Genomic DNA, 27,113 nt, shown 5'->3' with positions numbered 1-27,113 from the left:
TTTGCATTTCCTTTAAACATGAAGAAACGTGTATTTTTTCATTTTGTTTCGGAAAATCTACTTAGGGAGTGGGGATAGAAGGACTGATATGGGGCTCAATTCTTTTCATGAGGATACTTATATCTTGAAAACTGAAGATGTTATAGATGTGGAAATATGCATTTGGAATCTCCTTTAAAAATGAAGAAACTTCTTTTTTTTTTTTCTCTCTCTCTCTCTCTCTCTTACTTGAGAGAGGACTGTTTCTCAGATATACAGTCCTACTTCGCATATTCCAGAGTTAGCTCTGCCAGTACCCTGGTCATCTTAGCCCCAAGAGGCATTACCACAAACGTGGTTTACAAAGAGTTTCTGGGGTAAGTGAAACTCGGTTTTTCGGTGAGTTTTTATATTCTAAGGATTTTGAGCTAATAAATAATGGTGTATGGCCTCCGGAGAGGCCTGGTGCCGGTCTTTTTCTCGTAGACAGCCTATTAGGCGACCTGCATGTCTGTAAAGATGAGGGCCCTACCTAGGATGATTTCTAATGCTGAATACGCCACACACACACCCAGCTCCTGAGCCATTGGAATTAACCAATTAAGGTTAAAATTCCCGACCCGGCCAGGAATCAAACCCGGGACCCTCTGGACCAAAGGCCAGCACGCTAACCATCTAGCCATAGAGCCGGGCATTTTGAGATATCTTAGTGCAGTAACGAGGAACAATTACTTTCATCAAATCACAAAATCCACACGAGCAAAACTGCGGGTAACTGCTAGTTTTCTTATATTTATTAATTCAAAGAAAACTGACACGTTCTAATTTTTTTGATACATCTACAAAGGTAAAAGCAAAGCAAAGTCATCTCTGTAGAGGCCATGAAGGCCCTTGGAGGCAGTGGCGTATGCTGGTATCAAGACGTGGGCTACCACTTCTCGATAGTTGGTTTAGGGAACATCAAGCCTTAAGTATTTTGAGCTGCAGCCAACAGCCAACAGCCAACGGAGTTGCCCGCTGTGTTGTCAAGGCTGCTTCTCAAGCTACTGCCCTGGCCTCTGTCACCGTCAATACTCAACACCTGATCAATCGAGTTTGGTAGCCTAAGGTTTAGCAAATTGAAGTCCAGCTTTGAGGCTAAATGGATAGAATGCTTTTCTTTGGTCCAACGGCCCCGGTTCAATTTTCAGAATCAACCCCTTCATAGTGTTAATTCCCCTGACTTGGGATCTGGGTGTTTATGACGTCTTCGCCACTCATTTTATCCTTATTAGGTCACTACCAAGCCTATGTAGATGCCATGCACCACCATTATTATTATTATTATTATTATTATTATTATTATTATTATTATTATTATTATTATTATTATTATTATTATTATTATTATTATCATAATCGTTAAATAACAATGTTGAATTTTACAATGGTCGTACCCATCGTTCAGTGGTTAATTATCTTCCTCGGAAGATCAGTGGTGGTGTCCGACCCATGATAACGGGTTCGATTCCAACTAACAAAAGAGAACACTAAACCTGAAAGATTGCGTTTCATTTTAGCAGATCTACCAATTAAAAGAAAACTATATTACTCCTATAACAGCAGCCCTGCAGTGTCTTCCTACAAGGATGTAGAAGTAAACGGGAGTGAAATACCAGCACTCCGTTATCTATATATTTAAGGCAGAAGGATGAGGTGAGGAAGTAACGCATGGATGACGGCAGTGGCGATCTGACGGACCGAAGCCTAGCACAGCTATCCTCCGCCGGTCCCCGCGCCTGTAGGCAGACAGCAGCAAGCCGCGTGAGGCGAGGCGATGGGAAGGGGCGAGAGTCTGGGCTGCAGTATCAGTCTCCGAAGCCTTGTTCTCAGAAATACATGCGACGTGTTTTCTCATTGCTTTCAAGTTTTGCAAATGGAACAATGTGTCAGATGCTTACAGTATAATGTGCTTTAGATTTTCATCGCTCGCATTTGAGGTTTGGGCTTCACTGATAGCCTTGGTAGCCCTCAGTATACGCCACTGCTTGGAGGGGTGGAAGGTAAAGGCTTCCACTATCCGTAACCTTCACACTTGATGTGGTAGAGTGGTCAGCTCTATGCCCAGCCGTCTTTGCCCCCAGGAATTAACCTGGTACTCATTTTTGGTGTAGGCTGAGTGAACCTCAGGGCTATGTGCACCTCAGGAAGTGGAAATCTTGTTTCTTAAATTTTTCGACTTCCTGACGGGGATTAGACCCTATGTCCTTCCGGGTGAACTGAGCATGCCTTTACCGCCTTGGCCAGGTAGCCCCTAATCTACAAAGGTACAGAGTTTAAACGTACAAGCTATGATTTCCAATTCCTTGTATGGACATGGCAGTATTTCCATTTTTAAAAAAAGTAAAATTCCTGTTATTCATTAAGCAATAAATAATATAATTACATAATTCAACATGTTTACTGCTTGATTTTGCGGGTGTTGTAGTATTGCGTTACTTTTCCTGTTCACTGAATTTCTGAAAATAGTACAGTAATTAAAATTTAACAAGCATCTGATGAAATAGCTAGCCTCTAAATGGCAAGAGGGTGTTTCATCACGAGTGAGGACATAGATATTTACTATCCAAGATTGAAGTACAACAGCAGTGTAAATGTATCTACCAAATAGATATACAGTAGGCCTTAAAATAAGTAACCTCATTGATGTTTTTCCCGGTAAGCACGATTGGATTGTTGGTAAGTTTATTACATGATTTAAACGCAAACAACCACAAGCCATAGCTTATCCACCTTAACTCCTTATTATATTAGAAGCATTTCTAAAGCACCTCTTAAATTGTAATCATGAAAATAGTAATTCATGATGTACATTATAAAAATATTTGAGGTTGTAGGCGTAACTCTTTATTGTGTCTGGTCAAAATACATAAACTACAATGAACATAAATAACTTATTTCTTACAACGTAAATTGAAAATGACGTGGATTTCTGCCCTCTTTCTTTCATTAATTTCTTCCTCCATTTCAAACTCGGGTATCGCCACAGTGATCGAGAGTGAGTGGGAGAACTTCGCCCAGTCTTCACGCCCTGTGATGTAGCTGCCACGTCATTGTGCTTGAATAGCATTCGCTGCGCTCATCGCTTGCCAGCCCGCCCACTTACAGTGCTGGGCGCCTGTGGGACGGAATGCCCAGCATGAGCACCTCTGATCTAGACTGTTGTTGATGTATAAAATGTGCCGAGGCATGTGTGTTGGGTTGACACTAGTTGATTGTACGAAGTTTCTGCGTGTAGCTGTAGTCTTCTATTTTAGCCCAAATTAATGCTGAACGAAGGAAAGTTCTTTCTTAAAGGGATATCCTAGTTGTTAAGTGAAAACATAAAGTCACATTGATCAGTCTGCTGAACTATGTGGGTGAAAGGATATCTAAAAAGTGACCAAAATGACCGTGAACTTAGAAAAGCTGATAGAAATATGGATTTAAAAAAAAGAAAAAACGAGCAATGATTTCAACTAATATAAAATTGTTAGATGTTTTATCTCTAGATATAAGTGGCAAATAGCTTTCTGTAGGAATATTTTGAAGTGATTGATTACAAGACTGGTTCTGGGAAGCCAAATGATGATCCTTTTCTCATACAATGATGCATTGTAATTTGATGGGATGAGTCCCACGTTAAACAATCTTATTATCATCATTTGATCGCTTATCAAATGATAATGAAAGCACTGTTTTAGGATATCACAGGTCTGTCCAAATCATAATTTGAAATGAGAGACTAGTTTAATTCCTTATAGTAAAGAAGAAATTTAAAAGTAATGTTTAAGCATTGATATTTTTTATTTCCCCCTCTCTTTTGTTGGTAGCCCTGCCAAATAATAAGGAATTAAACTTTGTAAGAAAATTTGATTTGGAAACAGAATAATTTTGAATTGAGTTTCTGTAGTTCAAACCTGGTTGAAAGAATAACTTAAGAAATCTCTTTCTGTGCTTTATGCTGATTGGTTTCTTTCAGTTTTTCTTCCTTCCTTCCAGCCTTTCAAGTTCTCTCGATGTATTTATTTGTTATAATGGTGTTTCTAACATTTCCTCATGTTGTAACAAAGGTATTCAAGAGAATTTTTTTTATCATTTTATAGTAGCAAGTATGGACAACCTTCTTGAAGCACTGTGTGGATGTAAAATTTTAACCATGTTCTTCTGTGGACTGTTTTGGTACAAAAATCTATTTGTTATATTTGATCCCCAAGGAAGTACGAACAAAGTCTTTGGCTAATTTATTTATTTTCTCTCTCATTCAGCTCTTGGGTTAGAATTTATATTGTTTCACAGATGATATTGCCTCAATCTTATCTCGAGGATTGAGGTTTATCATTAAAAGAACCTTTAGCAGAGCTTTAATGAAAGTAGGAAAGATAACAATATGAAGATAAAGTTTGAATTCAAGAGGAGAAATATTCATTTATAGGATGAGGAGTAAGGGATTGGATTAATTTGTCAAGGAATATGTTTGCTAAATTTCCAAGTTCTTTGAAAATGCTTAAGAAAAGGGAATCTGCCACCTGCGCGACAGCCCTAAATGCAATCATCGAGTGATTGATTTCTTTGTGGTTTTGAAGTAGTCAATGTAATTCAGTTTACTCGAAGGTGTAAACTTATCGTGGCCAACAATGTTGCTCGTTTTGATCTGTAGGTGTAAATTGTTTCGCTGTAGTTCACCTCGTGCCCATATTATATGAGGATCTCGGAAATGTAGATACGTTTTTTTAAAAATTGCAAAATTATCAAGGGAACTGGGTGATGTTGAATCCAATCATAACAGTCTACAGAATATGTCACAAGAAAGGAAATGCAGTTTGTGCTTCTGTGTTGAAAAGTTTTGCCAACATTCAATTAGATTATACCAAGTGTTTCAGTAAATGGTTGCAAAAATTAAACAGGAAATAGGGTATGCTCTGCTGAACATTTTCAGAACCTAAGGTCTATATCCTGGATTATTTACAGCGACATTCTATATGTATTTATTTAAATTCATCTTTATATTATTTCCATTGGTCAGAAAATTGGGTGTTCACAAAAACAGTAATAATATTAATTAAAATGCTTGTCATTCGCCTAACTGCGCTGTTGGGTTGTAAAGGTATCATGTTTTAGAACTGAATCTGTCGAGTTTGTGATTGCATTGACTGATCAAAATAAATAAATAAATATGAAAACTCAATTGACAGACACGATTAGGGCCTTTACTGTGCTTCTTTTGAAGTTGGTACCTGCACAGTGACCGAGCGAGTTGGCCGTCCGGTTATGGTTGCTCAGTTGTTAGCTTGCATTTGGGAGATAGTGGGTTCGAACCACATCGATGGTTTTTCATGATTTCCCACTTTGATACCAGGCAAATGCTGGGGTGTACCTTAATTAGGGTCCTTTCCTATCCCATCGCCGCCATAAGACGTATCTGTGTCGGTGCAACGTAAGGCAACTTGAAAAAAAAAAAATGACGACATGGAATTCGTTACCGGGATTGTAGTCGCCTGCATGCAATTTGAAAGGATGCGCGGGTATCTCATACGTCAGTATCGTGCTTTACATTGAAGTTGGTAGCAGTCATTTTGTTGTGAGGTGCAAAATTATAGCTTAACTCAGGTTTGTCAAAACTAGATGTAAATATAATAACTGTAATAAACATGTTCAAGCTGGTTTCTCAGATACTACGTTCCCTATCTCAGAATGTTTAGTAGAGCATTTCCGTTTAATTTTTGCATGCTTGTACTGAAAAAAAAATTGTGTATGTATATTGACTATGGTAGCAAAGTGACTGCCTACTAACGCACGTGTAGCCAGTGCATGTAGGATCATGTAAAACCAGGATTGTCAGATACATGAAATCGAAATAGGGACAGATGTGCGATCGAGGAAATCAACGGGCTCATATTCTACAAGTTATAAACTTTGTTTCAAAATGATACGCTTATCATTATGTTGACATCATAGTGCAGTTTGTGAATGCATGTCTTAACATTTATACACAGAACAAGATTTTGGATCATGTAGCTATGAGCTTGTATTCGGGAGACGATGGGTTCAAACTCCCCCTGTCGGCAGCCCTAAGGATGGTTTTCCGTGATTTCCCAGGAAAATGCTGGGGCCTGTCTGAAAGCCATGGTTGATTCCAATCCTAGCCCTTTTCTATCCCATCGTCACCGTAAGACCCGCCTCTGTCAGTGCGACGTAAAACAAATAGGAAAAAACTTAGTTTATTTACTTATTCATACCAGTTCTTTCAATTTCAATAAATTTTCATTTCTGTTAGTGCTGTTAACAGTTTTTTTGTCATTCTTAGCAATTTCATAAAAATCTCTGCATGATATTCAAGAAAAATGTACGGAAATGAACAGCTCAGACCTAAACAAGTCAACAGAACATAATATTTCTAACAGCTGACAATTTCACACGAACATTTAGTGGACTCTGACTACCTCAGGTAGCTGTCTGCTATTACACATTTTATTTGCCAGGATGGACAACTCGAGAACTGCAAACAATAAAATAAAAACCTATTTTAAAAATCTACGAACTCACACCAGATAAAGAAACCAAGGAGAGTAGGAATCTATCCTCTGTGGAAGAAAGCTCTTGGTACTTATCAGAGGTGAAAACACTGGTGTATTTCTCTCAAGGTTCAAAATACGGGACAATTTCCATCCCGGATAGGAACTGTCCAGGACGCGGGACATTTAACACGAATATGGTACTGTCCCATAAAATCCAAGACCTCTGGCAACCGTGTGTAAAACTTACAGATTTCGTGATTATCAACAGTTTATTTGTACATTCACTTGAGGATCATGTTTCAATTTTACCAGTGTCTATTTTTTTTTAGAAAAAGAGCTATTGTTGAACTTTCACCTTACTTATTTGGACTCTTTAGGGTAAAGAGGGACGTTGGGGATTGGAATATGTTCAATAACATTTCAGATTCTTTGCATTTTTTAAAAAGAAAATCCTAGGTAAACAACAGATAGGGAATCTGCCACTTGGGGGACAGCCCTAATTGCTGATTTAAATATAATATAAGGGCTTACCAATTTGTCGCTCAAGTAAATGATCAGAAAGTTGTCCATACTTGTCAGAAATGGTTTGTGATTTTTTTTTTTTTTTTTTTTTTTTCTAGTAGTATTGCCAACTCTTGGAAGTGTTGTTATTGAAAGTAGTACAGATAACGTGAACCTAAAGTTAATGTGCTTAAGAACTTACCAGTTTTGGAGAAATGAACATGTATGTCCAACCCTTGCCCCGTTTCTTTATGGGGTCGGGTATGAAGACAGTTTTCACCGACGTCAGCCCCATCAAAGGAGCCAATGACATGAAATGAATGATGTGATAGTAGGAAGGGAGAGGGGTGAAACGCGGTGCTGGTACATAGCTTACTTCTGTCGAATAGCACTGCTCAAGTCTCAACTCTCAATCCGATGGGTGAATCACCATCAACATTGACATATGCCCTCACTCCATATGAGCACTGTGGAGAGGTTTAGAATTTAATCCAGGCTTTTGGCATGTAATCTAGTGATTAGAAATTGTATACCATCACCTCTCCTACCAACGTTCTGATGGTGAATGTGTGTTCTAACGAACGGGACTTGTTTCTGGCCACCAGGTGGGCTATGCAGAGAAATTATCATAAAATCTTTACATTTAATAATACTTAGAAAGTCAATTGCATGTATTTGGACCTCCTTGGAAGCTTGAGCGAATAGTGCAGTCTTTCGGCATTTAAGAGTACAAGAGACCAGCTCTAACCGAGCGACTTGGCCGTGTGCTTAGGGCTTTGTAGCTGTGAGCTTGCATTTGGGAGATTAGTTTTCAGAGTAGCCCTGAAGGTGGTTTTCTGTCGTTTCCTATTTTCACACCAGGCAAATGCTGGGGCTGTACCTACCCAAGCCTAGCTCTTTCCCATCTTTGAGTCGCCGAAGGCCTACCAAGCGACCGTTGCTCAGCCCAAAAGCCTGGAGATTATGAGGTGTTGTGTGGTCAGCACGGCGAATCCTCTCAGCCGTTATTCTTGGCTTTCTTGAGCGTGGCCGCCAACTCACCATCAGATAGCTCCTCAATTATAATCACATAGGCTGAGTGGACCTCGAACCAGCCCTCAGATCCAGGTATAAACCCCTGACCTGGCCGGGAATCGAACCCGGGGCCTCCGGGTAATAGGCAGGCACGCTACCCCTACACCATGGGGCCGGCCGCCGAAGGCCTACTGTAAGGAGAAAATAAGTCTCTTACGAATGATAGTAGTTGAAGGGATGATAAACACACGCCCTTTCAATATCTCTTGCCAACACATCAAAGAAATAAGTGCCATTTCAGACTGAGGCAAAATTAGGGTGGTTGATAAACATTCCGCAAGATTATTTCTTCGCTAGTAGGCAACTGTAAAACCTCTGATTCAGGAGGCAGCACACCAGCCTCTTGCCGCTGGGTTTGGTAGTTCAAATCGTGGTCACTCCATGTGAGATTTATGCTGGACAAAGCTCTTTCATTCCAACAACATTCTCCAATATCCTTTCATTTGTCAGTCATTACTCATTGCCCTAGAGGCTTCCGCAGCCGGCACAGTTCCTACCCTCGCCATTAGATGAGGGCTTCATTCACTGCATTCCTGACTGTCGAATGACTGGAAATAGGCTGTGGATTTTCATAGTAGGCAATTATATTTACATACACACTTCCAATTGTTGGCACTACTGCTGCTGCGTTTTATGTTTTAATAACTAAAACAGCTTATCGTTCCACCTGCGGAAACATCTGTGTGAAACTTTTCCACTCGAGATATCAAAACCCTAACTGTTAAATACTGAGCGTTGCCTCAAAGAATTCTCAGACATCACACAGTGGTTTTTGCAGGTGCTTAGATATATGTATAGAGTACTGCTATTGCACAAGTGGGGGAGTAAAAGTGCTCTCTTCTTGTGTAATAGCAGTACTGTATTGGAGGTACTTACTAATATTAATTTTTCCAACTTCTTTTTTCTTGAACAGGAAAGTCCGTGATTCATAAAAGTTTCGACGCTGAACCTGGACACTGGAAATGAGGTGTTGGACTTAGAGTATATTTTTAAGCTGTTTTTCTGCTCAAAATGCATATATTTTAGTAAATTTTACATATTTTTTGTATTTTTTCCATAAATTTAGTGGAAAAAAACTAAGTTTAAAAAGTATTTTTATAATTAAGTTATTTTTGATTTCATTGTGAAAAATAAATGAAGAAAAAAAAACTAAGTCCAAACTTTCAGAATAAAAAGTTTGAAATGTTAAAATCATTTTTTTTAAATTTCACACCCAATCCAAAGCTGTTCTTGATGCAATACAGATCAATTACAAATTGCTTTATTATATGAAAAAGGAAAATACAAGGAGCATTAAATTTAAACAAGTCATTTGTTCTTTCTATCCTTTATTAAATAATTTTCTGAAGGTTACAGTAAGTAATACAATTTATGATCAAGGCTGAGGAAAGACACTAACACTCTGGTTTTATCATATGTTAAGTATCCTTAACATTCAATTTACTTTTTGTGAAACTTTCCAGACAAAAATTTTACTTTAAATAGGAAAACTGATAGTTACAATAACAAATGTATAAAGGAAATAGTTGCCAGCTTTCTATTACAAACAGGTCACAATAACTGAACACCTGTACAGAATAGTAAAACCAAAAACAAATACCCTATTTGCAACTTTGGCATTATGAACCACATTTGAAGACACTCCCATGAACAGTATAATGTACAGGGATGCTAAAAAATGTGTTATACAGAGTTATTCAGCTAAGTTATCCACCTGAACTCTTTAACCATTCAAGATATGAACATTCTCTTTCCAATTTCAATAATGATACTGACCTAGTTTTCATAAATGGAACTACAAATATTAAACTCAGTACCATGATTACTTTGAAAACCAGACTAGTACTTCACAAAAATACACTAACAAATGAAGCATGTTTGAATACATCATTTTTTCAAAGCAGTTTTCTGATTTTCAAAATAATCACAATACTGAATTTACATTTGTAGGTTTAAGGTTTAAAACAGCATTATTCCATGAAAAAAAAAATAGTACCATTCTCAAAATATTGACACTACAAGAAAGTACAGTAAGTCTGATGAGCCCCTTGGAAGTTAAACTATTCCACAATTTCCACCACCCCTGTCTAGATTAACTGAAAATATTCATCCATTTGCAAGATTTTTGAAGAGACATTATCATCCTTATCAATTTAAAATATAATACATTACAATCTATCCAGCAATAAAAACTGCACCAGTTTGAATTTTGCATTTAATTGTCAAAAATAATAAAACTATAAACTTTACTGCAAGTAATAAGTCATCAAAAAGTCTACTTTGGGCCAAACAAGACCACTATTATCCCAGTGTTAACAAAATGCATTGTTATATCACAATGGAATAAGAACAAAATCAATGTGTCCATAAACTTTCTTGCAACACTGCACTTAGTTTTTCATGAATGCAAATTAAGCCACTATTTTCTTGTCTTGGTTGCTGAACAGTTTTCTAACTGCCATAGCAAATCTCCATCTCATCCATGCAGTAGAGGAAAATATAGTTCTCAGCAACTGCAAACAAAGAAAATATATTTGAAAATTAATCCCTTAAACCAGAACAGTACTTCATATATTATAATAATTCAGTATACATCCAAACAATCACACCAATGAGAAATCTGTCAATGTTCATTTAGCCAAGTGGCACATCATGGGATCCATCAACAGAATTTTCATTCATAAATATTGATTGCTGTACAAGGGTGTGCCACAAAAGACCTACTAGAATAAATCACTCTAATCCCCTAATTCCTGAAACTGGGGAAGGAGTAATCATTTACTGTTGTCCAAATAGATTTTTAATACATGCATGGTTTTCCTTGATCTGAGGAAAGCTACACCCGCCTATAGACAGGCTAATATAATGGTCCGTTATTGGACATAGTGCATTGGCACTGCTGGTGGCTTCAAGTAGCCTATGCAGTGGCCTCCACGGTATGCACTAGCCTTGCGTCTTGGATGGTGTGCTATGTCCCAACTGATGAGCCTAACTTAGCACACAAGGGCAAAATGCAGGCAACCAAGAATGAGTTAGTTGGAAAATTTAGTATGTCCAATAACAGACCATTATATTGGTATTATAAATTTACTCATTCAGGACAAATATTTTAGGTTCCCTATGGGAATCAACATCTACATCATATAGACAGGCTGACACAGCCAGTCAATCACTGCCACATCCATGTATAGACAGTGCACAAGAACTTCAGTTTTTTAAATTTTTCAGTTCACTCAAGTGCCAATTCTATCTCTGGCATATTTTGCCATCTTCTGGGCATTATGTAGAAATAACTGATCACAGCTTACAGCTTCAGGAAGTGACAGCTTTTTTGTAGACATTTGTGGAGCTCATCTGTGATGTAAACAAGCATGGCAGAATAACAAGCTAATTGCTCTCACAGCAATGTTATTTCAGATCAAAGAATCTTTCAGTTACTAACCACAGCAGAAAGTGATGATAAAGATGATTTTAATGAATTAAGAAAGTGATACAGTATGTGCTGAAAATATTGTAAATGAGAAAGGAACAGACCCTCCTAAACAAAAAGCTAATTCATCACTATTTTCACAGCAGACAGATGACTTCTCCACCATACTTTCAAGTAACAGAGTCAAATACTGTTTGATGACAACCCCAAAATAATTGATTTTTTTAAAACTATTCTGCCAATGGAGTTGGTTGATGATGAAACAAAGCAGTATCACAAACAGCTGGTGGAAAACCTTCAGCTGACACCACATTCCAGGTTTAGAAATTATTTTATTAAAGTATCAACTTACATATTTGTAAGGGGTTACATGTATTAGTTGCCTACAGATTTTAGGAAATTTTGTTTTGGGCTCTTTACTTTGTCTAAAGATGATGTGCACATGGGCAGAAAAAGTGTAATTTTGTTTTCTCTCAAAATAATATTGAACATAAGTATAGGATTTCCCATTTGCATTTAGATTTATAAGGAACAAACATTTATAAACATTTTAAGCTTATCATCCCACTGACAAGTTAAAAATTGAGGCTTCTACAATTTTTTTTACATACAAATAATGATGCTTGTTTAGAGGGGCCTAATATCTAGGTCATCAGCCCATCATTTCCCTTTATCCAGCTGTAGCCAGGTAGGGGCAAATGTGGTTCCTCTCCACTTTCTTCAGTCTTTCCACCACTCCTCCTCCAACAGTGTCCCAGTCCAGGTTTCTTTCTATAATGCTGCATTGGATGGTATCCTTCCATCTCAATTATGGTCATCCACAGCCTCTCTTTCCTTGGATTTGCATTTCCATCACCTTTTTTGGCATTCTTTCGTCACTCATTCGCTTTATGTGCCCAAACCATCTTAGTCAGCTCTTCTCTATTCTATCATTCATTTTTTCCACTCCAATTTCTTCCCAGATTTTCTCATTCCTTATTTTGTCTCTTCTACTCATCTATATCATACTCCACAAGAACTTCATTTCGGCTGCCTATATTCAACTCTCATCCTTTGTCATTGCCCAAGTTTCTGCTCCGTAAGTTGTTATTGGTACGTAATACATCTTGTACATAGTATCCTTTGCTTCCGTTGGTACATCTTTGTCCCATAACATGTTTCTTACACTATGATAGAAACAACTTCCAGCTTGAATCCTTTTACTAATCTCAGCATCCCGTCGAGCATTCTCCATTAATTCACTCCCCAGGTATTTAAACGTTTCCACTACTTCCAGGGGCTTGTCTGCAAGTCTAATCTGACCTTTCCCTTCTTTCTCCCCTCTAGTCTGTGATAGTACATATATCACACCCCCGAATTATATGTAGAAGTTATAGATATTATTGTCAGTATTCTATTTTTATTATTATTATTATTATTATTACATTTGTATACTTTGCCACTTATATTGGTAAGCTGGAAGATATCCACATATGTAGGTATGAGTAATTTGTTTTGCACAAGTGGGGAAAACATTGCTTTAATAACTCTGGTAATTCAAATGAGTCATATGGCTACCCCAGTGTCTGTTGTGATGTACTTGCATCGGGAAGTTCGTATGAGTCATGTATATATCCCAGCCTGATGAGATGAGCTTGTTGTTGTATTAGGAAAGTTTGGTGATTCATGTAAAACTCCCAAGTGTTTGTTTATCTCTTGGGAGAAAGGAGAAGTTCAGGGCATGTCTTGACAAGAGGTTCACTCATGATTGGCTGGCAAGCACCAATCAAGACATCTCATCTGAGAGGAGGGGGATGTTGATGTCTATAAAGGTTGATGATACGGCGGCAACCAGGAGATTAGGACATTGTGAAAAGAACATTGTAAGGGACATTGTAAGGGTGATTGTAGAGGTGATTGTAAAGGAACGAGAAGGAAGATAACTACAACTACAACTGAGGCACTGTACGGGAAGGAAGTGGTGCTGATACACGGTACTGAAGTGACATGGCTGCAATGGACTGGACTTAAAACGTTCGTGGAGCGTAGTCTTGTTATGTTTGTGGAAAGTGGCTGATTGTGGAGAGTGCTTGCGCATTAAGTATTGTAGCACTTGTGGCGGCCTAGCATTATATGTTGGTGAAAGCTATCTCAGACTTTCCATAAATTTATATGTTGAGGATCGACAGACGTGTGTATATATCTTTACAACAAGTGTTAAAATATGTGAACACAGTAGTACAAGGTACGGTATCTGTGTGATGTGATAACTGCCGATTATGAGAATCGGTAAATCGAATTGATATAGAGACAGTGAAGGGTGTTTATCTTCATACATGTACATTGTTCATCGGACCATCTACAAATGGTAGCTTAGTTCTCGCTTTCGTTTTCCCACTGTTTTCATTATTATTATTGTTGTAAATATGGAGTCTTCCAGCAATATTTTATGTGTGTATTATATGTATAATGTTGTATGTTGATGAGGTGCTCATGCACGGAATTTGTTCAGAATATAGTTAGCTATTTTAGAATCAGTGTTATTGATGAACCTAGGTGCAGTTCCTACCTAATTAGTCGTTTTCAGGAGGTTAGGTAAGGCCTGCAGCAGATGTACCAGTACGCAGCATTATGTACACGCCCTGGGATATAAAGTTTATCATGCTCTTATCTAAATTCGAGGGATCCATTCTGGTGAACTCTGGCGCCCATACTACGGACATTTCGGTTAATTATGCTTATTAATTTTATTAAGTTTTTGAGTAATTTTATTTATATATTTTTATTCATGATATTTCTCAGTAGTCATCAACTTATTACAAGTCATAACAAGAGTTACTCTTTTCTACACTTATTTTCAATCCATATTCTTCGATCTTCCCATTCACCACATTCAACTGTTCTTGAACCTTCCTGTCGTCTTCTCCCCAAATCACAATATCATCTGCAAATAACATCATGTTCATTTCTCTTCCTCCATATGCTGCTTTTGCTGTTCTCATGTCATGTCAGCCCATAATGGAACCAAATGAGACAAAATGTAATGAAAATTGAAAAGTACAAAATCATCCACTTATAAGAATTCAAAACATGAAGAATGCATGGATGAATATGAATTTAAGACAATCAGTGGATCCAACTTACAATGCCCCACCTTCCTAGAAACTATCTGAAAACAAATGACCTTTAGGAAAGGAGGAAAACATGCACCTAAAAATACAATAACCATGCACAACAAACCTCTGGAAGTAGTGCCAAAATTCAAGTACCTTGGAGTCATCCTCCAAACTACTGACATCCTACAATATCCACGTCAAAGAAAGAGCAGCCGCAGCAATAAAAGCCATCTTCAACATTCAACAACCTCAACAAATATCATTGGGTACAGCAATGCTACTGTTCAGGACAGCCATATCACCAATAGCAACCTATGGGATTAGCATCACCTGGGAAAAACTCACACTCAGCAACCTGATGATAATAGAAAAAGTCAAGGCCCGATATCTCAAGAGAATACTAGGCATTGGGAAGTCAGCCCCTTCAAGGTTAACATATGTTCTAACCAAGGAGGACTACTTCATTGACAATATCAAAACACAGTTGTCTACCAAACACCAAGCCCTACGAGAATGCACGCCAAATTTTAAACGAGAAAAGGAATGCTATTTGGTCCGACTTCTATTCCACGGACGCTATAATGACGGAAGAATGGAAGCAAGCAAATTATGAGCTATGGCACGTAATTAGTTACGCCACTCATGGATTTCACCACAGATTCTGCCAAACCAAAAACTTCCACCAGCCAAACGAAGACTGTATATGTAACCTGTGCAACGATCATTGTGAAAGATACCATGCACAAAACTGCAAAATGAGGACAACCTCAATAATAAGAATGGCATTAGCATAGTTGACCATCTGTACAAAAACTGTTTTTGCACATTGTGCACTTTTCATTTAATAATAATAAAAATAATAATATTACTGACCAAGAAGCTGCTTCTAAAGCACATTTTTGAAACAATGTGTAAAGGGGTCCAAAATCCAGGTCAACAGCCCCTCATAATGCTACTTATCTCTAGAAAAGTAGAACCATATCAAAAGTAGCGTAGACTCAATGTTCCACACACTATGGTACACGCACGCACATTAATGGTGTCCCAACATAAACTATCAACACTGCCCCACTCCAGTACTGAAAAGGAGGGGAGAGAGTAAAGGGAGTGTTGAAGCCACTCCAGTACTGAAAAGGAGGGGAAGGGAGTGAACAGGTAGTGCTGAATACACAGTGTGTGTATTCCAGCATTATACTGTAACATTGTAATAAGATGGCCCCTATCCTATCACAGGTGAATCGAGGACGTATTATTGGCATGTGGGAGGCTCACATAGTCCCCCAAGCAATAGCACAAGCAATACCATGCAATCTTAAGACAGTTTGGAGATGGATAGAAATATGGCAAGAACGAGGTGAAGGATTGGTGGACCAGATATAACGCAGCTACAAAATATTCCTAACTAGTATAAAATACTTTTTGGTTAAAAACCTCCTTTACCTCTTAATACTGTAATTATCAGAGTAGGTTACTTTTTAATTTTTTTATGTTAAAATGCTATTTGTTCAGAGCATCAACCTATAGAGTTCTTTTGCCCCTATTTGCACAATATATGAACCTATATGTAATTGGAATTGCAGAAGTGTTGAGTGTTGAATGTGAGAAACGTTAAGGACAACACAAATAGGCAGTCCCCAGGCCAGGGATATAATCATTTACAATTAAAACCCCTGACCCGGCCGGGAATCGAACTCGGAGCAGCCGGACGTGTTGCCCAGTACACCGCAGGGCCAGACGAGTAGGTAACCTAATGCTGTACTTCAATACATCCGCCACTGTGCCCATTTCGATCACAACGAAGTCTTGTAGCAGGCTGTCTGCATGCAGTCCATGCAGCAATACATTAAGCAAGGTGAGTCATTGTGCCTTCAGCACTACCCCTTCACTCCCTTCCCCCATGTTTTGTACTGGATCAGCCTTCAACACTACCCCTTCACTCTCTCCCCTTCTTTTCAGTACTGGAGTGGGGCAGTGTTGATTATGTCAGGACACCATTAATGTGCACGTCTGTACTACTCACAAGTATCATACATTGCACAGGTAACGCACACCCATGGTGTTCCTCACATAGCTATACTGACCACAGGCACCAGTATTCCTATGGTGTTCCTTACACAGTGGGTACTAATCACAGGCAAAACAGACCCACAGTGAAGCCACTCTCTGCTGCTGTCAGGTCATCAGCCTAGAGGCTGGTTGGATCCTCAAATAGCACCACTAAAGGTTATGCGGTTATAAGGAAACCCCAAAAACCAATGACAGCACCAAAATGAGGCGTACTAGCCAAGACGAGGAGTGAGGTAGTTTGCCATTGCTTTCCTCGCTGGGTCAGAAAGTACTATTGCAGCATGATTGGCCCTATGAGCAGCACCTTTCGTAACACTCAGATGCACTAGTCGTGCTCTGAATGTCATTACTCGGCACTACTCATACCCCAGCAACTTCCATATTGTCACAGCCATGGATGTTGACTGGGACTTCGTTGGAAGCTACACTTTACTCTGGCCTGTGCCAAGTGATGGATGCAAAAGTACTGCATCCATCAAGAAATGACAGCAGGCAGATCTCTGCTGCTACTAATCACAAAACTTATGTACCTAACAGTAGTACTACTCACAAACAAAGACAACATATGGTGTTCACCATGTGATGGCACTAATCACAAGTAGTTTCATGGTTCTAATACAATCATCCCTTGGTCACCCTTTTTAGTCACCTCTTACAACAGGCAAGGGATACCATGGGCATGTTCATCTGCATCCCTCACCCACAGGGGGTGTACATACAAATGAAAAACTCAGCACTGAGGTAGCGAACAGTCAACTGTAACTCAGCACTTAAAAGACTAATACAGTTTACCTGTTACTACATTAAACCTTATCAAGCCTAATAAATGTTTGCACTCATTCTCAAAATTGTCAGTTTATTTTTCCTACATGAAGGTGGCAAAACAGTAGTGTGCAGCCCATCCTGGTTTAACTAACAACTGTAGTGTTGATTGACAGATTTATTTGTATAAATATACCAGGTGTCCACAATTTAACTGTATACAGCACAACACAGCACGGGCTGTGAAGATTGTAGGAATCTGAAATTTCATAGATATGCTAACTAAGAATGCTCACCAATTATGCCACAAAAATGAATAGTTCCCAGTCTTGCAAGAGACAAAAATATGTCACTGCAAGCAGTCAGAACTTGCAATTTTTCATAACTCATGACATTACAATGTTCTTCCAGTAGAATTCCATTGTCAGTTCCTTGGTTGTTGTAGGAACAACCATTGCACTCAGCGTACATGACTGGTGGAGTTTTACAAGCTCCTTCTTTGAGAGGACAAATCCTTGTGGGCCTGTAAGGTGCACTTTACAGGGACTTTGTGCAACACGTGATTCCAGCTTTGCAAGAATGCAAGTGTGACCATACCACTATTTTCATACAAGATGGGGCAATATCACATGTCGCTCACCAGACAAAAGATTTGCTGTGAGAAACTCCCGGTTGACCACATCATCTCTGGGCATTTTGCAGATGCAGGATCTTCAGTATCTCCTGACCTAAATTCATGCGACTTCTGGTTGTGGGGATATCAGGGACACATCCAGTCTCTGCCGGATCTAAAGGCTAGGCATACAAAGACATGTCTGTCTGATTTCCCCAGATATCCCGCAGGCAACTGTCGACCATGACATGTTACGGATCCAGCACATTGCTGAGTTGGGAGGCCATACCGAACAGTAACCATAACATGCCAGAATCACCATTTTCACGAGTTATTTTTCCTTTTTCTACAACCCTTTCACACATTACAGCACCATATTTTGCACCTCATTCAAGACATGGAACTAAATTTTTCTGGCATAATTCATGTGCACATTGCTTAGCTAACATATCTACAAAATTTCAGACTCCTACAATCATTACAGCCCATGCTGTACTGCACTGAACACCATCAGTTTAATAATAATGTTATTTGCTTTACATCCCACTAACTATTCTTTTAGTTTTGGAGACACCAAGGGGCCAGAATTTAGTCGAAACCAGTACCGCTTCTGCTTATAATTAAATAGGAATGTAACACTACATTTCGTATTTTTTTGTATTGAATAGGTTGAACTACCTTATTATTTCAATTTCATTGTAATACTTTTCAATAGGAACATTATGAAATTTTTATCTTTAAACTACTGAACTGCGAAGAACCTAAAGAAAGATTAGAATTCAGTCAACCACGAACAAAAGCAAAACCCTCAGACCCACCAGACGAGAAAGAAACGTGACAGTCCAAAGTCTGAAAAACAATAACACTGCAGGGAAAGTTTTGACTGTTACAGAATTGTGGGAAGAAGCAAGAGTGGAACTGACAAACATAATACAAGAAATCTGGCAAACTGAGAAAATCCCTGATTGGAAGAACGCACTGATACACCTATCATAAGAACGGTGACAAAACAGATGTGACAATTACAGAGGATTCTCCCTAGTAGCCGTTACATATAAAATACTGTCAAAAGCTCTTCATAATACTGTAGAACTGAACCAATAATAAACAAATTGGAGAGTACCAAGGTGGGTTCAGAAAAGGCAGATCATGTGCAGAACAGATTCTAAAAGTGAAAACTATAATAGGTACAAGACAGGGTTACAAAGAACAAAAACTATGTCTTAGTTTTTGTGGACTTCAAATTAGTCATTCAGTAGACAGAATTTTGCTACCAAACATTTTAGAGGAATTTCGAGTTGACACAAAATCAATATAATTAGCAAAACTCTGACTGAAACAAAGTCCAGAGTGAAATTTATGAGAGTGATCTCCAATAAATTTGAAATTAAAACCGGTGTTAGGCAGGGAGATGGGCTTTTCCCGATTCTTTTCAATATAGTCATGGAAAAGGTAATAAGAGTATGGGAAGAAAGATTTCAAGAAAGGGGACTCCATTATGAGATAAAATTAGGTTCAAAGCACAAAAGGGTTAGTGTAAACTGTTTGGCCTTTGCTGATGACATAGCAAACCTCTCTGGAAGTACAGAGACTTCCATAAAGCAGATCAACCTTCTGAAAGAAATACCAGGAAAAGCTAATAAATTTAAATACCTAGGTGAAATAATTCATGTTAATGGACTCTAAGGAAGCAGTTCAAGAGCAAGAAAACCAGAATTAGCATACCAACTCACTAAAGACACCTACAATAAGAATCTCCCAAGGAAAACTAGAATCAAGCACTACAACACAGTAATCAAACCAGAGTCTGTATGCCACAAAATGCATGTTCTCTATGAAAACTGGTGAAATAGAACAGAGAGAAAAAAGAAAGGAAAATATTGAGGAAAATTTGGGGACCATTGAAAACAAAGGAAGGAGAGTTTAGGTATAGGAGGAATAAAGTTCTATACAAAGATGAAGAAAATTAAAGGCTGTTAGACAAACTCAGAAAGAGGAGAATTACATATTTTGGAAAATACCGTATAATCGCTAATACCACCCACATTTTTTTCCCCAAAATATTGGTTCCAAATCTTGGATGTGGGTCGTATTCAAGCCGTTCATTCTCGTAAATATCTACTACGTTTACATGGAGTATTGAAAGATTTGAATATGGTTACCATATTCAATATACCACATGTAAACAAATATTCAGGTCTTATTGTGTTTTAGTTGCGTTCTAGGAAACAAGATTGATTTTTTCTCAATACGATTAGCAGCATGTAAACATTAAATTTAAGTAATGAAATACATTAAATAAAAAAATATGGATAAATATGCAGTAAATATGAAAGCTGCTCCTGCAGATGCTTGATCGTCATTTGTTTCACAAGTGTTGCTGGCATGCTGGGTGTGCGAATAGCTGATCTCGCGAGATATACTTTGCAAGAGTCGAGACTGTTGGTTACGGAAGTCTACGTTGCTCAAATTCGAATTCCCTATCTGTCCCATGAAAGTGCTGCCTCGATAGTAAGCCATGGATTCAAAACGGCGTCTGCAGTCATTTACTGTGCGTGAGAAACTTAAACGTGTAAGCAAGATTGAAATCATGCCATTGGCAGAAAGTACGGTATTGATGAATCGTGTATTTGCGATTCGCAGAAGGAAAAACTTCTAAAAAGTAACGGCAACCGCAGCACATTCCGCAGGTGGAGTGCAGAGTTTCCTGAAATTGAAGAAAGACTATAAATTTGTGATAGAAAAACGTGAGTTAGGATAAGCTGTTTCTAGTGAAATGTGTCAATTGAAAGCACTAGAGATCTTAAAAGAACTCAAAACACAGGGTTTTACTGCAAGCCACGGATGGATCCGAAACTTATCAGAGAAAGGGATTGTGCATTTGGAGACGTACATCTGTTTCATGTCTCCCTGGGGCGTATGAAAAAATTAACGGCCTTTCAGAGTCGCATTCATTTGAGGAAGCAAAATTCCTGTTTGCTGTCGCAAATTGGGAATGCTGACCAGACACCTGTATTTTGAAATGCCGTTGGAAAATACAGTGGATATGAAGGGTTCTAAAAGTGTAACCATCAGAACAAGTGGTACTGAAAAGCAACGATGCACGGTTATGTTGTGCGTATTAGCGGATGGAACTAAACTCCCTCCCTACGTGGTTCTGAAATGGAAAACTCCGAAAGGAAACTTGCCGTCTGGAGTTAGATCACGAGTCCGGCTGGATGGACAGTGCGTTAGTTGAGGACTGGGTGAAGTGTGTTTGACAACATCGCCTGGGAGCTTTGTTATAAAAGTGAAACATGCTTGTGGTGGACAGTTACCGAGGACATACAACTGACGCCGTAAAAGATATGATGAGGAAAGGAAAAACCGATCTTGCGATAATTCCTGGAGGACTCATTTCTGTTCTACAGAAGTTGGATGTCTGATTGTGATCACGCATTAACAGAAACTGGACGAGTGAAGGGATCTGAAGTTTGACTAGTATGCAGCTGGATCAAGACCGCATGGGCGTGCATTCCCAGCGATCTAGCATCCAAAAGCTTTAAGAAACGTGGAATTTCAAATTCAGTGGACAGTAGTGAGGACGACTGTCTGTGGAAAGATGCCAGCGACGAATTTTGAATGATCTGAGTACTGGATAGATTTTATTTATGATTTTCGTGATGATTTTATTAACTGTAAGCCGTTTGAATTTATATTTGTGGTATACAATATTTGAAGAAAATTAAATAGGTATGCAAGTTATTTGATTTTATTTTTCCCCCTGTATTTTGCCATCTCAGATTTAGGGGGCAGGTCTTATTCGGTGGCAGGTGGTATTCGGGATTATACGCTATTGAGGAAAATTTGGGGACCATTGAAAACGAAGGAAGGAGAGTTTAGACATAGGAGGAATAAAGATGTAAACATGGATGAAGAAAATGGTAGGCTGTTAGAAAGAGGAGAATTACATTTTTTTGGATCACATAATTAGGATGGATAACAGTAGATTGACAAAACAAGTGTTTAACCATATTTACAAAAGCAAGAATGGCAACCAGGGGATCCAAGGTGTAAAAAAAGATATGACAGATTGGAATAACAGACAATATAATACAAGACAGAACAACTTTCAGAAGATTGATACAAAATTTCAAGGGTTTCCAGGAGAAGGAAAAAAGGAAAGGTTATAACAACATCTGGACACAAGAGAGGAAGAAACAACAAAGTGAAAGGATGAAGAACTATTGGAAGTCGAGAAAAGAAGGATTAAGACGAATGCACACGGTTATTTTCTGTGGTACTTAGATGGCCAAAATCTAAGAATGAAGAAGGAAAAGAAAATGGCATGGAAAACATCTAAGACTGAAGAAAGTAGAAGAATATGCAGAGGCAAAGAATTTGATCAAAAAGGTAGTGGAGGAAGGAAAGAGGAAAAGCTGGGCCTTATACACACAGAAATTGAGAGATGATATGCAGGGCAGCAAAAATTACTGTATGGTACTTTAAGAAACAAAAAGAGAGCAAGTTAACACCAGATTTGTGAAGGATGAAGGCAGCATAATATGAAAAATCCCAAAACTAAGATGATCTATTTTTTTATAAATACATAGACCTGTTTATTTCAACAATGGTTTACATCATTTTACAGCTTGAACATTTACCTATTTTTCTTCATAATCACCATTTTGGTCGATGCATTTTTGTAGACGCTGTGACGGTTTTTGTATGCCCATGTCATACCAGCTCGCCGCCATGCTGTTCAGGAAGTTGTGAACCTCATCTTTCACCTCGTTGGTACTCAAAGGTTCTTTCAACTTAGGGAACAAGTGAGTCACTGGGTGCCAAGTCAGGACTATAGGGTAAAGTGGAACACCCAGGTTTCATTACCCGTAACAAATGAGTCCAAAAAGTTGTCCTGTTCAGCTGCAAGGCGTCTAAGAAATGCGCGGGAAAAATCAACTTGTTGCCGCATGTGAACTTCAGTCAGCACGAGTGTCACCCATCTTGCGCACACCTTCTGGTATTTCAACTTCTCCGTTAAAATTCTGTGAGTAGCGCTTCAGGAAACCTCAGGAACCAGAGTACAGAGATCATCCAGGGTGATCCGCCAACCTTCTCGCACGATTTGCTCAACCTTCACAACTGTCTCAACGGAAATTGACAATCTCCCACACCTTTGTTCGTTGTGAATTTCAGCCCGACCCGCTGCAAACTCTCTACACCACTTACGAACATTTTTGACATCTATGCATGACTCACCATACACTTCCGTCAACTGGCGATGGATTGCAATCGGTTCAGTACCTTTTGCGTTCAAAAACCGAATAACTGCGCGCACTTCGCACTTGGTGGTAACATCCAATGGGAGCTCCATTCTCAATGGCTGCCAAGCCGAGTGCCTCAGTACGGCGTGCGCATGTTTATATGCGAGCGCAGGAAACTCTTCACAATATTGCGACCAGCAGCCTCGCAGAGCTCTGTATTTATAAAAAAGTAGGAGACCTCATTTTTGGGATTACCCTCATATTGAAGGCTGTGGTAATATTAAAATATATTTCTGTATAAAAACTGAACAATCTACACAAATCCTTTGGATAGCCCATAGGTGGCGCACCTAAAAAAAACTTTAGCAGACAATAAGACTGAAAATTGCACTACTCCAAAAACACACTAGCAGTACCTCGAAAATTATCATGTCGCTCACTTTAATACTGTATAAGGGTCATGTTTGTAACTAATTTGTTGGAACATTGTATGTATCTCAAGAAGGCCAGACTCAAAGGACGAGGATCACGTGACAATCTGTCTCTTGAGAAACCTAGACTCTACAATTCAGCTTTATTGAAAATAAGAAGACATGTTCAAAAAGCAGTCTACAACGTATGATTATATATTGTGAGATAAAAATTGCCTGTCTCAGCAGACTGCAGAACACAAATATTTACGAACTCTTGTACCGATAACAATAATCTTCAATAACAAAAAAGGAAACCTGTGAAATAAAATCTTTCTATGAAAGGTTACATAGCTTACGATTCCTCTCTGATAAGTCTTTAGGCCTACAGCAAATTTTACTCAATTCTCTGAACACATTGTTTAAGAAGTACATGACTGCAGAAATCATTCTAAAACAATCAGATGCATGTTTTATAATTTTCTGAATATGAAATGCCGGTTCTGCGGTGTAGCGGTAGCGTGTCTACTTCTTACCCGGAGGCCCCGGTTCAATCCCCGGCCAGGTCAGAGATTTGTACCTGAATCTGAGTGCTGGTTCAAGGTCCGTTCAGCCTACGTGATTACAATTGCGGAGCTATCTGACGGTGAGATAACGGCCGAAAGGATTCGCTGTGCTGACCACGACACCTCGTAATCTGCAGGCCTTCAGGCCGAGCAGCGGTCCCTTAGTAGGCCATGGCCTTTCGGGCCTGTTGTGCCATGGGATTTGGTTTGGTTTGGATATGAAATAATGTAACTGGATGAGCAGAAGTTATCATTATTGTTTGATTTGGATTTAGGGTAAATGCTGCCTGACATTTGTTACACTAGTGCTAGTCTTCTGTTGTGTATTTCTTAAAATCAAATGAATGTCTCGGGTTAGTTTGAGTTTCTCTGCGTGGTTTAAGCTTAAGTTTTATTTTTACCAATTTGCTTTACATCTCACCGACACCATCGCGACGATAAGGAAATGGCCTAGGAATGAGAAGGAAGAGCCCGTGGCCTTAATTAAAGTCAGCCCCAGCATTTGTCTGGTGTGATAATGGGAAACCACGGAAAACCATCTTCAGGGCTGCCATTAGTGGGGTTCGAACCCACTATATCCCGGATGCAAGCTCACAGCTGCGTGGTCCTAATCGCACAGCCAACTCGCCCGGTTAGGCTTAAGTAAGAATAGTATCACTTAAGATGTAAAACCCTCCTCATGATATCTTCTTGAGTATTACTGCTTTTACAAACTCATTCTGAATTAACATTATCTGAGCACATAAAAATTGAAAGTGCATTCTAAATTTTCTCTAATATGAGCACCATGATTTACACCAGAATGAAAATAGATGAAACTGAAAGTAAAGCACTTGCAAACAAAAAGATTAATATCTTAGTGAACAGTCAATTTGATTTGCGTTTTCTAATGCAGACTAGGATTGACAAGATTAATGAGCTTTATTTAGACTTTATATTGTCAGATTTTTCCGGAATAGCACATTAACAATTGTATTCTTTTATTATAAAGCAAATGGGAAAAATTGGAGAATCCAAGACATACGATACTAATAAATCATTTTTCATATAATTGATAATTTGAAGCAATACCTTACCCTAATATCAGTTGTATCAATCATAAGAATTCTAGCTCCAGGTTTATCAAATTTGTAATACCGCAACACAGTTTGTGTGAAAAATATGTAGCCTTTTTCAGAACAGCTGTTTAGTTCTAAACAATTATCTCCGATGAATTGGAAAAAGGCAAACAAAAAAGAAGCAGCCTAACTATTCTAAATTTCATGTCCATGCGTTCTCTGAATCAACCACCCTATAACCTGTGTAGTTCTCGATTAGGCCCTACGGTAAATTAAAGTTATTTTATAACAGTTCTATTTCTACTCACATGTGAAAAGAAATACCAGATCCCTTCCGATAGCAACCTGTACAAATGAAAGCTGCACGCGAATTCACCCTCGTGAATATCTTTCCATTCTACAGGTAAGGTCTAACTTTAGGCCTAATATTGCCAAAAGTACTGTAATGTATCAGCTCCCACATTCCTTGAAAATATGACATATTCCGTCACATATGATACTAAAACAGATCCACTAACAGGCATGATTCAAATCAAATCGAAAACATGCAAGGGTCTGTAAACATTACCACGTGCTAGCCATGCATTCGAAGCTGAAGCGCCCGCAACATGGCGATGCGCGGAAGTGTTCAATATTCCGCATAGCATCAGCGCGCTCTGTGAGTCTAGATAAGTAATATTAAAGTATTTGATGGGTGACGGCAAAAGCAACATTGAGGAAGAGAAATGAACATATTTGCAGATTATATTATGATTTGGGGAGAAGAGGACATGAAGATTCAAGAACAGTTGGATGTGGTGAATGGGAGGATTGAAGAATGTGGATTGAAAATAAATGAAGAAAATAAAACTTTTTATGACTAGAGGGGAGAAAGAAGGGAAAGGTCAGATTAGACTTTCAGACAAGCCCCTGGAAGTAGTAGAGACGTTCAAATATCTGGGGAGTGAATTAATCGAGAATGCTCGACTGGATGCTGACATTAGTAAGAGGATTCAAGCTGGAAGCTGTTGCTATCATACTGTAAGAATTATGTTATGGGACAAAGATGTGCCAATGGAAGCAAAGGACACTATGTACAAGATGTATTACGTACCTGTAACAACTTACGGAGCAGAAACTTGGACAGTAACGAAGAAGGATGAGAGTCTAATACAAGCAGCAGTGTAGTAAGTGCCCTAAAACATGCACACTACAAGATCTACTTCAGGCAACAGAAAATGCACTGGATGTCGCCAATTTCTGGTCAAAAGTAGTATAGACCTTTGTTTTTTGATAAGATTGACTTTGTATATAATGTATTTAATTCAGTAAGAGTATATATGTATATGTATTTATAGTATTAATGCTTCTGATACGAATAAATAAATAATAGCTGAAATTAAGTTCTTGAGTATGATACAGAAGAGTATAAGATACAAAATAAGAAGTGAGAAAATCCAGGAAGAAATTGAAGTGGAAAAAATTAATGATAGAATAGTGGAGAGCCAATTAAAATGGTTTGGGCACATAAAGCGAATAAGTGATGAAAGAATGCCAAAAAAAGAGATGGAAATGCAAATGCAAGGAAGGAGAGGCTGCAGACGACCACAATTGAGACTGAAGGACAATGCAATGCAGTATTAGAAAAAGAAATCTGGAATGGGACACTCTTGGACAAGGAGTGGTGGAAAGACCAAAGAAAGTGGAGAGGAACCATATTTGCCCTTACCCAGCTACAGCTGGATAATGGGAAATAATGAAACGGCCTCTTGTTCCATAACCTTATCATCTAAGTCT

The 27,113-nt window shown here is 38.6% G+C and overlaps 2 long non-coding RNA genes across 4 annotated transcripts in view; one reads left to right on the top strand and one right to left on the bottom strand.

Moving 5' to 3' along the window:
- The window catches only part of LOC136881762 (uncharacterized), a 60,582-nt gene extending 51,358 nt beyond the window's left edge, over nt 1–9,224 (top strand). For all 3 annotated transcript variants that reach the window (XR_011018749.1, XR_011018748.1, XR_011018747.1), the window contains one exon: nt 9,004–9,224. This is a non-coding gene — a long non-coding RNA (uncharacterized lncRNA). The remainder of the gene's footprint in view (nt 1–9,003) is intronic.
- A 1,185-nt stretch (nt 9,225–10,409) lies between these two features.
- LOC137502377 (uncharacterized) overlaps nt 10,410–27,113 on the bottom strand; it is a 58,348-nt gene continuing 41,644 nt past the window's right edge. Inside the window, exon 3 of the long non-coding RNA XR_011018754.1 lies at nt 10,410–10,603. This is a non-coding gene — a long non-coding RNA (uncharacterized lncRNA). The remainder of the gene's footprint in view (nt 10,604–27,113) is intronic.

Source organism: Anabrus simplex, chromosome 10, assembly GCF_040414725.1.
Source record: "Anabrus simplex isolate iqAnaSimp1 chromosome 10, ASM4041472v1, whole genome shotgun sequence".
In the NCBI taxonomy this organism is placed as follows: Eukaryota; Metazoa; Arthropoda; class Insecta; order Orthoptera; family Tettigoniidae; genus Anabrus; species Anabrus simplex.
Note: the sequence above shows the minus strand (reverse complement) of the source record. Positions and strands in the feature narration are given on the sequence as shown.